This window comes from Heterodontus francisci, chromosome 19, assembly GCF_036365525.1.
Source record: "Heterodontus francisci isolate sHetFra1 chromosome 19, sHetFra1.hap1, whole genome shotgun sequence".
NCBI classification, from domain to species: domain Eukaryota; kingdom Metazoa; phylum Chordata; class Chondrichthyes; order Heterodontiformes; family Heterodontidae; genus Heterodontus; species Heterodontus francisci.
In genome coordinates this window covers 93,539,913-93,552,914 of record NC_090389.1, presented here as the reverse complement: position 1 = coordinate 93,552,914, position 13,002 = coordinate 93,539,913, and the positions used below count along the sequence as shown (strand labels likewise).

Genomic DNA, 13,002 nt, shown 5'->3' with positions numbered 1-13,002 from the left:
AACAACCACCCCCCAGATACCAACCACCATCCCCGATACCAACCACCCCCCAGATACCAACCACCCCACCCAGATACCAACCACCACCATCCCCGATACCAACCACCACCATCCCCGATACCAACCACCCCCCCAGATACCAACCACCATCCCCGATACCAACCACCCCCCCAGATACCAACCACCCCCCAGATACCAACCACCATCCCCGATACCAACCACCCCCCCAGATACCAACCACCATCCCCGATAACCACCCCCCAGATACCAACCACCCCCCCAGATACCAACCACCATCATCCGCGATAATAACCACCCCCCCTCCCACGATAGCAACCATCCTCTCAGATGCCAACCACCACCCCATCCCCAAGATACTAAACTCTCAATCCGATACCAACCACAACCGTGCTCCCAGATATCAGCCTTTTTGCAGCTCTCACTACTTGTATTCCCTTGCTGTTCTTTATATCTCTCCCTGCCTGTACGATCTCTACTAAGAGGTTACATGCATCAGGAAAAGATGAACAAGCCTCTTTTCTCACAAAAAGAGAAGTCTGAGGCGTGGCCTAATACAGGTCTTAAAAAACAGAGTGTTTCTGCTCATGGGGAAGAACAAAACTAGAGGCCATCTAGACAGTCACCAAGAAATCAAATAAGCAATTCAGGAGAAACAACTGTAACTAGAGAGTAGTGAGTGTGTGCAACTCACTAGCACAAGGAATAGTTGAGGCAAAGAGCAGAGATGCATTTAAGGGGAAGCTATATAAGCACATGAGGGAGAAAGAAATGGAAAGTTTTCTTGATAAGAGTTAGATGAGGGAAAATGGGAGGAGGTGCGAGTAGGCCATAAATGCCAGCATGGACTGGTTTCACCAAATGGCTCATTTCCTGTGCTGTATAGGAACATAGGAAATAGGAGCAGGAGCAGGCCATTCGGCCCCTAAAGCCTGCTCCACCATTCAACTAGATCAAGATGATCTTCTACCTCAGCGTCACTATCCCCACATCCCTTGTTATCTTTAATATCTAGAAATCTATTGATCTCTGTCTTGAACACACTCAATGATTGATCCGCCACAGCCCTCTGGGTAGAGAATTCCAAAGATTCACCATCCTCTGAGTGAAGAAATTCCTCCTCATCTCAGTCCGAAACAGTCTACCCCTTATTCTGAGACTATGTCCCCTGGTTCTAGACTCACTAGCCAGGGGAAACATCCATCCTGCATCAACCCTGTTGAGCTGTGTAAGAATTTTGTATGCTTCAATGAGATCACCGCTCATTCTTCTAAACTCCAGAGAATATAGGCCCAGTTTCCTCAATCTCTTCTGATAAGGCAATCCTGCCATCCCAGGGATTAGTCTGGTGAACCTTCATTGCACTCCCTCTATGGCAAGTATATCCTTCCTTAGGTAGGAGACCAAAACTGTACACAATACTCCAGGTGTGATCTCACCAAGTCTCCGTACCAGGAGTGTCCAACCTATTCGCGTTGGAAGCCATATTACAATTTTTGTCCTATATAGGGGGCCGGTGAGAACATTTCGGAAAGATAAAGGCATTAAAAATGTATCTTACGATCAAAGCAACACACATGAATTTTTGTGAAGAAGCTTTAAATGAGAAAACTAATTTATTGATTTACTTTCTCATGACTCTGTTGAACATTGATTTAGTGACAGCCCTGACATTGTTTTTGCTTGCATTAGTACTCAATCTCTGCCAGCACACTTGCAGCGATGCAGAGTATCCCATCTGTCAGGAGTGATCTTGATCTCTTTCTCTTCCCTCTCTCTCTCCTTCCCCTCCTCCTCTCTATTCTCCTCCTTCCCCCTCTCTCTCTCCCTCCACCTCCTTCTCTCTCTGTCGCTCTCTTCCCCCTCCTCCATCTGCCCCTCCTCTCTGTCTCTCTCTACCCCCTTCTCTGTCTCTGGCACTCTCTCCTCTAATAGGCTGTGGCTCTGGTGTCACACATAGGCCAGACCAGGTAAGGATGGCAGATTTCCTTCTCTGCAAAATTTCAATTGAAATTTTCAATACTGAGATTGACAGATTTTTGTTAGACAAAGGTATCGAGGGATAGAATCATAGAATACAGCACAGTAGGAGGCCATTCAGCCCATCGTACTTTGGTAGAGCTATCCAATGAATCCCACTCCCCTGTTTTTCCCCCAATAGCCCTACAATTTATTTATCTTCAACTACTTATCCAATTCTCTTCAGAATGTCACTATTGAATCTGCTTCCACCATTCTTTCGGGCAGCGCATTCCACATCACAACTCACTGTAACAAAAAAATGTTTCCTCATGCCCCCTCTGGTTCTTTTGCCAATTACCTTAAATCTGTGTTCTCAGTTTCCCAACCCTTTGCTAGTGGAAACTGTTTCTCCTTATTTACTCATCAAAAAGCCGCCCATGTTTAAACACCTCTATCAAGTCTCCTCTTAACCTCTCTGCTCTAAAGAGAACAACCCAGCTTCTCCAGACTCTCCACATAACTGAAGTCCCTCACCCCCCAGTACTATTCTAGGAAATCTCCTCTGCACCCTCTCCAAGGTTTTACATCCTTCCTAAAGTGCGATGCCCCGAATTGAATAATATCCAGCTGAGGCCTAACCAGTGATTTATAAAGGTTTAGCATAACTTCCTTGCTTTTGTACTCTATTCCTCTATTAATAAAGCCAAGGATCCAATATGTTTGTTTGTACAGCTTTCCCAACTTGTCCTGTCAACTTTAACAATTTGTCTCCATTCCTGTACTCCCTTTAATATTGTACCATTTAGTTCATATTCCCTCTCCTCATTCTTCATACCTTAAATGTATCATTTCGTGCATTAAATTTCATCTGCCATGTCCATTTCACCAGTCTATGGCTCCCTGAAGTCTGTTACTATTCTCCTTATTGCCCATTAGATTTTCAAGTGTTGTAACATCTGCAAGCTTCAAAATTTTGTCCCCTATGCCCATGTCCAGGTCGTTAATATATATCAAAAAGAGCAGTCGTTCTAATACCGACTGCAATCAAGCAGAGTCAACATGGTTTTATGAAAGGGAAATCGTGTTTGACAAATTTATTAAGAGTTTTTTGAGGATGTAACAAGCAGGGTGAATAAAGGGGAACTAGAAGATGTAGTGTATTTGGATTTCTAAAAGGCATTTGATAAGGTGCCACATAAAAGATTACCACACAAGATAAGAGCTGGGGTTGGGGTAATAAATTAGCATGGATAGAGGATTGGCTAACAAGAAACGGAGTCGGCATAAATGGGTCATTTTCAGGTTGGCAAACTGTAACTAGTGGAGTGCCACAGGGATCAGTGCTGGGGCCTGAACTATTTATGATCTATATTAATGACTTGCATGAAGGGACCAAGTGTATTGTCGCCAAATTTGCTGATGATTCAAAGATAGGTAGGAAAGCTAGTTGTGAGGAGGTCACAAAGTGTGTGCAAAGAGCTATAGATAGGTTATCTGAGTGGGCAAAAAATTGGCAGATGGAAGTATAATGTGGGAAAATGTAAGGAACATAGGAGCAGGAGTAGGCCATTCAGCCAGTCGAGCCTGGTTGATTGGCTACCTCAATGTCATATTCCCACGCTATCCCCATATCCCTTGATGTCATTAGCAACTAGAAATCTATCAATCTCGGTCTTGAACTTACTCAGTAACTGAGCTTCCACCACCCTCTGGGGCAGAGAATTCCAAAGATTACCACCCTCTGAATGAAGAAGTTCCTCCTCATCTCAGTCCTAAATGGCTTGCCCTTTATTCCGAGATTGTGTTCCCTGGTTCTAGACCCCACAGCCAGGGGGAGCGTCCTTCCTGCATCTACCCTGCCTATCCCTTTGAGAATTTTCTAAGTTTCTATGAGATCGCCTCTCATTTTTCTAAACTCCAGAGAATACAGGCCCAGTCTCCTCAATCTCTCCTCATAGGACAATCTCCCCATCCCAGCAATCAGTCTGGTGAACCTCCACTGCACTCCCTCTATGGCAAGTATATCCTTCCTCAGGCAAGGGGACCAGAACTGCACACAATATTCCAGGTGCGAACTCACCAATGCTCTATACAACTGAAGCAAGACTTGTTTGCTCCTGTACTCAAATCCTTTTGCAATAAAGGGGAACATACCATTTGCCTTCCTAATTGCTTGCTGCACCTGCATGCCAGCTAGTGAGGGTGTCCACTTTGGTGGGAAGAATAGAAAAGCAGGATATTACTTACATGCAGAGAGACTGCAGAATGCTGCAGAACAGAGGGTTCTGCGTGTCACAAAAAGTTGACATGCAGGTACAGCAAGTAATTAGGAAGGCACGTGGAATGTTGGCATTTATGGCAAGGGGGATGGAGTATTAAGGTACAGAAGTCTTGCTACAACTGTGCAAGACATTGGTGAGACCGCACCGACAGTACTGTGCACAGTTTTGATCTCCTTATTTAAGGAGGGAGAGATTTGCATTAGAAGCAGTTCAGAGACGGTTCACTAGGCTGATTCCTGGGGTGCATGGGTTGTCTTATGAGGAAAGGTTGAACAGGTTGGGCCTATATTCATTGGAGTTTAGAAGAATGAGAGGTGATCTTATTGAAACATATACGATTCTGAGGAGGTTTGACAGAGTAGATGCTGAGAGGACGTTTCCCCTCGTGGGGAAATCTAGAACTAGTGGGCACAGTTTTAGAATAAGGGGTCTCCCATTTAAGACAGAGATGAGGAGAAATTTCTTCTCTCAGAGGGTCATTAATCTTGGGAATTCTCGTCCCCAGAGAACAGTGGAGGCTGGGGCATTGAATACATTCAGGGTTGAGTTAGACAGATTTTTGGTCGACAAAGGGAGCCATGGGTTATGGGGAACAGACAGGAGTTAAGGCCACAAGCAGATCGGTCATGATCTTATTAATGGTGGAGCAGGTTCGAAGGGCCAAATGGCCTACTCCTGCTCCTATGACCACTATTCTTTCCTCCAGTCTGAAAAACAACTGTTTACCACTACTCCCTTAGCAAATTTCATATCTGTGCCGCCATTGTCCCTCTTAATCCCATGGGCTTTCATTTCAAATGCCTTTTGGAAGTCCACATGCACATCACCCATATTACACTCATCTATCCTCTCCATTACCTAGAGTCACAGAGTCATTTATGGCACAGAAGGAGGCCATTTGGCCCATTGAGTCTATGCTGGCTCTCCACGGAGCTATCCAGACAGTCCCACTCCCCTGTTTGATCCTCATAGCCCTGCAAGAATATTTCCTTAAAGTTCCCATCCAATTGCCTTTGAAGTAATTGATTGTCTCCGCTTCCAAAACCCTTGTGGGCAGCGAGTTCCAGGTTATTCCTACCCGCTGTCTAAAAAAAGTTCTTCCTCATATTCCCCCTGCATCTTTTGCCCAAACCTACAATCTGTGTCCCCTAGTTCTTGTACCATTAGTTAAAGGGAATAGTTTTTCCTTGTCTAACCTAACTAAGCCTGTCATAATCTTGTACACCTCTATTAAATCTCCACTCAATCTCCTTTGTTCGAAGCAGAACAAACCCAGCTTTTACAACCTAACCCTGTAACTAAAATCCCTCATCCCTGGAACCATTCTGGTAAATTTCCTCTGCACCCTCTCAAGGACCCTCACATCCTTCCTGAAGTGTGGTGACCAGAACTGGATGCAATACTCTAGTTTGGGCCTAACCAGAGCTTTATAAAGGTTCAGCATAACCTCCCTGCTTTTGTATTCAATACTTCTATTTTTGAAGCCCAAGATCCCATTTGTTTTACTATCACCCTCTCAGTATGTCCTGCCCCTTCAAAAATCGATGCACATGGACTGAGATGAGGAGGGATTTCTTCACCCAGAGAGTGGTGAACCTGTGGAATTCTCTACCACAGAAAGCAGTTGAGGCCAAATCATTAAATATATTCAAGAGTTAGATATAGTTCTTAGAGCTAAAGGGATCAAGGGATACGGAGAGAAAACGGAAATAGGGTACTGAGTTTGGATGATCAGCCATGATCGCATTGAATGGTGGTGCAGGCTCGAAGGGCGGAATGGCCTACTCCTGCTCCTATTTTTCTATGTTTCTATCCCTCGATCCCTCTGGCCTGCACACTCTTTCGAACTGTGTCATTCAGTAAATATTGCCTCTCCCTATTCCTTCTGCCAAAATGCATCACCTCACACTTGTCAGTATTAAATTCCGTCTGCCAATTCTGTGAGCCTATTTATGTCCTGATGCAGGTGGTTCATATTTTTTTTAAATTCATTCATGGGATGTGGGTGTCACTGGCCAGGCCAGCATTTATTGCCCATCCCTAATTGCCCTTGAGAAGGTGTTGGTGAGCTGCCTTCTTGAACCGCTGCAGTCCATGTGGGGTAGGTATACCCACAGTGCTGTTAGGAAGGGAGTTGCAGGATTTTGACCCAGTGACAGTGAAGGAACGGTGATATAGTTCCAAGTCAGGATGGTGTGTGGCTTGGAGGGGAACTTGCAGGTGGTGATGTTCCCATGCATCTGCTGCCCTTGTCCTTCTAGTTGGTAGAGGTCGCGGGGTTTGGAAGGTGCTGTCTAAGGAGCCTTGGTGCATTGCTGCAGTGCATCTTGGAGATGGTACACACTGCTGCCACTGTGCGTCGGTGGTTGAGGGAGTGAATGTTTGTAGAACATTATGCAATCATCAGCGAACATCCCCACTTCTGACCTTATGATTGAAGGAAGGTCATTGATGAAGCAGCTGGATAGTTGGGCCTAGGACACTGGCCTGAGGAACTCCTGCAGTGATGTCCTGGAGCTCAGATGATTGACCGCCAACAACCACAACCATCTTCCTTTGCGCTAGGTATGACTCCAGCCAGCGAAGAGTTTTTTTCCCCCCCGATTCCCATTGACCTCAGTTTTGCTAGGGCTCCTTGATGCCATACTCGGTCAAATGCTGCCTTGATGTCAAGGGCAGTCACTCTCACCTCACCTCTTGAGTTCAGCTCTTTTCTCCATGTTTGAACCAAGGCTGTAATGAGGTCAGGAGCTGAATGGCCCTGGCGGAATCCAAACTGAGCATCACTGAGCAGGTTATTGCTAAGCAAGTGCCACTTGATGGCACTGCTGATGATACCTCATATCATCCTCACTATTTGCCACACCTCGAAGTTTGGCACCACTGGCAAATTTTGACATTATACTCTGTATTCCAAGATTTAAGTTTTTTTTATTCCTTCAGGGGATGTGAGCGTTGCTACCTATGCCAGTATTTACTGTCCATCCTAATTGCCCTTGAGAAGGTGGTGGTGAGCTGCCTTCTTGAACCGCTGCAGTCCTTGGGGTGTAGGTACTCCAACAGTGCTGTTAGGAAGGGAGTTCCAGGACTTTGGCCCAGCGACAGTGAAGGAACGGTGATATAGTTCCAAGTCAGGATGGTGTGTGGCTTGGAGGGGAATGTGCAGGTGGTGGTGTTCCCATACATCTGCTGCCCTTGTCCTTCTAGGCGGAAGAGGTCGTGGGTGTGAAAGGTGCTGTCGAAGGTGTCTTGGTGAGTTGCTGCAGCGCATCAGTGGTGGAGGGAGTGAATGTTGAAGGTGGTGAATGGGGTGCCAATCAAGCGGGCTGCTTTGTCCTGGATGGTGTCGAGCTTCTTGAGTGTTGTTGGAGCTGCACCCATCCGGGCAATTGGAGAGTATTCCATCACACTCCTGACTTGTGCCTTGTAGATGGTGGACTGGCTTTGGGGAGTCAGGAGGTGAGCTACACGCTGCAGGATTCCTAGCCTCTGACCTGCTCTTGTAGCCAAGGTATTTATATGGCTACTCCAGTTCAGTTTCTGGTCAATGGTAGCCCCTAGGATGTTGATAGTGGGGGATTCAGCGATGGTAATGCCTCTGATAGTCAAGGGGAGATGGTTAGATTCTCTCTTGTTTGAGATGGTTATTGCCTAGCACTTTTGTGGCATGAATGTTATTTGCCACTTATCAGCCCAAGCCGGAATGTTGTTGTCCAGGTCTTGCTGCATATGGACATGGGCTGCTTCAGTATCTAAGGAGTTGCGAATGGTGCTGAAGATTGTGCAGTCATCAGCCAACATCTCACTTCTGACCTTATGATGAAGGGAAGATCACTGATGAAGCAGCTGAAGATGGTTGGGCCCAGGACACTACCTTGAGGAACTCCTGCAGTGATGTCCTGGGACTGAGACGATTGACCTCCAACAACCACAACCATCTTCCTTTGTGCTACGTATGACTCCAACCAGTGGAGAGTTTTCCCCCGATTACCAATGACTCTAGTTTTGCTAGGGCTCCTTGAACACAGTCAAATGTTGCCTTGATATCAAGGGCTGTCACTCTCTCCTCACCTCTGGAGTTCAGCTCTTTTGTTTGGACCAAGGCTGTAATGAGGTCAAGTGCTGAATGGCCCTGGTGGAACCCAAACTGAGCGTCACTGAGCAGGGTATTGCTGAGCAAGTGCCGCTTGAAAGCACTTTGACGACCCCTTCCATCACTTTGCTGATGATCAGGAGTAGCTGATAGAGTGGTCATTGGCCTGGTCAGATTTGTCCTGCTTTTTGTGCACAGGACATACCTGGCAATTTTTAACATTGCCGGGTAGACGCCAGTTTTGTAGCTATACTGGAACAGCTTGGCTAGAGGCATGGCTAGTTCTGGAGCACAAGTCTTCAGAAATATTGCTGGAATGCTGTCAGGGCCCATAGCCTTTGCAGTATCTAGTGCCTTCAGTCATTTCTTGATATCAAATGAAGTGAATCGAATTGGCTGAAGACTGGCATCAGTGATGCTGGGGACTTCAGGAGGAGGCCGAGATGGATCATCAACTCGTAACTTCTGGCTGAAGATGGATGTAAATGCTTCAGCCTTATCTTTTGCACTGATCTGCTGGGCTCCCCCATCATTGAGAATATAGATGTTTGTGGAGCCTCCTCTTCCACCACCATTCACGACTGAATGTCGCAGGACTGCAGAGCTTAGATCTGATCCATTGATTATGGGATCACTTAGCTCTGTCTATCGCATGCTGCTTACGCAGTTTGGCATGCAAGTAGTCCTGGGTTGTAGCTTCAGCAGGCTGACACCTCATTTTTAGGTATGGCTGGTGCTGCTCCTGGCATGCCCTCCGGCACTCTTCATTGAACCAGGGTTGGTCCCCTGGCCTGATGGTAATGGTAGAGTGGGGGATATGCCGGGCCATGAGGTTACAGATTGTGGTTGAATACAATTCTGCTGCTGCTGATGGCCCACAGCGCCTCATGGATGCCCCATTTTGAGTTGCTAGATCTGTTCAAAATCTATCCCATTTAGCACGGTGATAGTGCCACACAATACGATGATGGGTACCCTCAGTGCGAAGACAGGACTTCATCTCCCCAAGGACTGTGCAGTGGTCACTCCTACCATTACTGTCATGGACAGATGCATCTGCGACAGGTAGATTGGTGAGGATGAGGTCAAGTAGGTTTTTCCCTCCTGTTGGTTCCCTCACCACCTCCCGCAGAACCAGTCTAGCAGCTATGTCCTTTATAGTCATTTATATATAGCAGAAAAATGCAATGGTCCTGCACCGACACTTGGGGAACACCACTGTCTACCATCCTTCAGTCTGAAAAACAACCGTTAACTATTTATTTAGAAATACAGCACTGAAACAAGCCCTTCGGCCCACCGAGCCTGTGCCAACCATCAACCACCCATTTATACTAATCCTACATTAATCCCATATTCCTACCACATCCCCACCTTCCCTCAATTCTCCTACCACCTACCTATACTAGGGACAATTTACAATGGCCAATTTACCTATCAACCTGCAAGTCTTTGGCTGTGGGAGGAAACTGGAGCACCCGGCGGAAACCCACGCGGTCACAGGGAGAACTTGCAAACTCTGCACAGGCAGTACCCAGAATCGAACCAGGGTCACTGGAGCTGTGAGGCTGCGGTGCTAACCACTGCGCCACTGTGCCGTCCAATGACTCACTGTTTTCTGCAATCAAGTCAATTTTTTATCCAATTGGACACTGACTCTCCTATTCCATTAGCCTCAATTTTGTTAGCCAGCCTTTTATGTCGTACCTTATCAAATGCATTTTAAAAATCCTTACAAACAACATCCACCGCATTCCCTTTATCAACTTCTCTGTTACTTCATCAAAAAATTCAATTAGATTAGTCAAGCATGATCTGCTTTTGACAGATCCGTGCTGGCTATCCTTAATTAACTCAAACCTCTCCAAGCGTCTGTTGATTTCTTCTCTAATTATGGTTTCTAAAACCTTACCCACCACTGATGTTACACTAACTGGCCTGTAGTTACGAAGACTTCATCAAAGAACTCGATCAAGTTAGTCAAACACAATCTGTCTTTAACAAATCTGTGCTGGTTTTCATTTATTAGTCCATACTTTTCCAAATGTCAATTAATTTTGTCCTGGATTATTGTCTTTATACGTTTCCCCATCACATGTGTCAGGCTGACTGGCCTACAGTTACTGTGTTTATCCCTCTCCCCTTTTTTAAACAGGGGTGTAACATTCACAATCCTCCAGTCCTCTGGCACCACCCCTATATATATCTTTAGGGGGAGGCAGTGGTGTAGTGGTAATGTCACTGGATGAGTAATCCAGAGGCCCAGGCAAGGGCTCTGGGGACATGGGTTCGAATCCCACCATGGCAGATGGTGGAATTTGAATTAAGAAGTCTGGAATTAGAAAGCTAGTCTAATGGTGGCCATAAAACCATTGGTGATTATTGTAAAAACCCATCTGGTTCACTAATGCCCTTCAGTGAAGGAAATCTGCCGTTCTTACTTGGTCTGGCCTCCATGTGACTCCAGGCCCACAGCAATGTGGTTGATTCGTAACTGCCCTCTGAAATGGCCTAGCAAGCCACTCAGGCAATTAGGGTTGGGCAATAAATGCTGGCCTAGCCAGCAACCCCCATATCCTACAAACGAATAAAAAAAAAATCGAAGGAAGATTGGGGCCAGAGATTCTGCAATTTCCACCCTTATTTCCTCAATAACTGAGGATTCATCCCATCCAGACTGGGTGACTTTTCTACTTTGAGCACTGCCAATATTTTAAGATTTTTATCCTATCCAACATTGTTACCACCTCTTCCATTACAAGATCCTTTGCCCTAGTGAAGGCAGATGCAAAGCATGCATTTATACCTCAGCCACATCCTATGGGTTGGATTTTAGGTGCCTACTGCCGGGAATGGCAGCAGGCAAAAAAAATGGCGGCCCGCACATGTAGGCCATGCACAGCCATGCCGCTGCAATGTTGTGCAGAGTGGCTAATCTAACTACGCCAGTCGGCTCACCCCCACCCTCCGCAATCAGGTGGAGAGGGCGGGAGCTCTGATGCCTGCAATGGTGTCAGCTTCCTGTGCGCAGGCACTGGCACCATTTTTAAAGGGCAGCCAGCCCTGCCGGTTAATTTACATTTTTAAAATGAACCACCCCCCCTACTGTTCATTTCAAATTCTATCACCCCTTTCCCAAACCCCAACAACAATAAAATTAAGTATTTGCCTTTCTCCCCCGAAAACACTTCCCTTGCAAACATGACCTTCCCCACCCCCGCCAAACTGAACAAAGCACAGAGGTCACCCCTTCCCACCATCACCTACACTAATGATGAAATTTTGACCCTGTTCCTTCTGCCCCCACTAAAAATCTTAAGTTCCCCCCTTCCCCACCACTGCAGCGCCTGCTTTCCCCAGAAGGGAAAGTGAAAGTGCGCGAGTGCTGGCTGCCACTCAGAAGATTGCGGCCCGATTGTAAGATTGCAGGTAAGTTTATTTAAATGTATGCATTCTGGACATTTAAATATGGAAAGCTGGGATCCATCACCTGACAGCGGAAGGGGCCACCACAGAGCCTAGCCGCCACCAGGAAGATCAGGCCCAGCCCTCCCATTGTTGGGCTCCATGGCGAGCCTCTGCCGGAATGATCTTCCGGCCCCACCCCTGCCACGAAGCCAAATGTCGGTAGCTCAGTAAAATCCTGGGCTACGTCTCCACAAAAAGATTACCATTTTGGTCCCACCCTTCTTTTTACTATTTATGTGATTACAAAAGGTTTTTGGGTTCCCGTTTATGTCAGCTGCTAATCTATTCAAAAAGAACAAAGAACAGTACAGCACAGGCACAGGAACAGGCCATTCGGCCCTCCAAGCCTGCGCCGATCTTGATGCCTGCCTAAACTAAAACCTTCTGCACTTCCGGGGCCCATATCCCTCTATTCCCTTCCTATTCATGTATTTGTCAAGATGTCTCTTAAACGTCGCTATCGTATCTGCTTCCACCACCTCCCCTGGCAGCAAGTTCCAGGCACTCACTACCCTCTGTGTAAAAAATGTGCCTCGCAAACCCCCTCTAAACTTTGCCCCTCGCACCTTAAACCTATGTCCCCTAGTAACTGACTCTTCCACCCTGGGAAAAAGCTTCTGACTATCCACTCTGTCCATGCCGCTCATAACTTTGTAAACCTTTATCATGTCGCCCCTCCACCTCCGTCGTTCCAGTGAAAACAATCCGAGTTTTTCCAACCTCTCCTCATAGCTAATGCCCTCCAGACCAGGCAACATCCTGGTAAACCTCCTCTGTACCCTCTCCAAAGCTTCCACGTCCTTCTGGTAGTGTGGCGACCAGAACTGCACGCAATATTCTAAGTGTGGCCTAACTAAGGTTCTACCTACAGCTGCAGCATGACTTGCCAATTTTTATACTCTATGCCCCGACCGATGAAGGCAAGCATGCCGTATGCCTTCTTGACTACCTTATCCACCTGTGTTGCCACTTTCAGTGACCTGTGGACCTGTACGCCCAGATCTCTCTGCTTGTCAATACTCCTAAGGGTTCTGCCATTTACTGTATACCTCCCACCTGCATTAGACCTTCCAAGATGCATTACCTCACATTTGTCTGGATTAAACTCCATCTGCCATTTCTCCGCCCAAGCCTCCAACCGATCTATATCCTGCTGTATCCTCTGACAATCCTCATCAC

General features: G+C 46.6%; 1 protein-coding gene across 8 annotated transcripts in view; it reads right to left on the bottom strand.

Annotated features, from left to right (window-relative positions):
- Positions 1-13,002, bottom strand: part of LOC137380312 (6-phosphofructo-2-kinase/fructose-2,6-bisphosphatase 4-like) — a 447,018-nt gene that overhangs the window by 30,350 nt on the left and 403,666 nt on the right. The gene's annotated exons all lie outside the window — the stretch shown is intronic.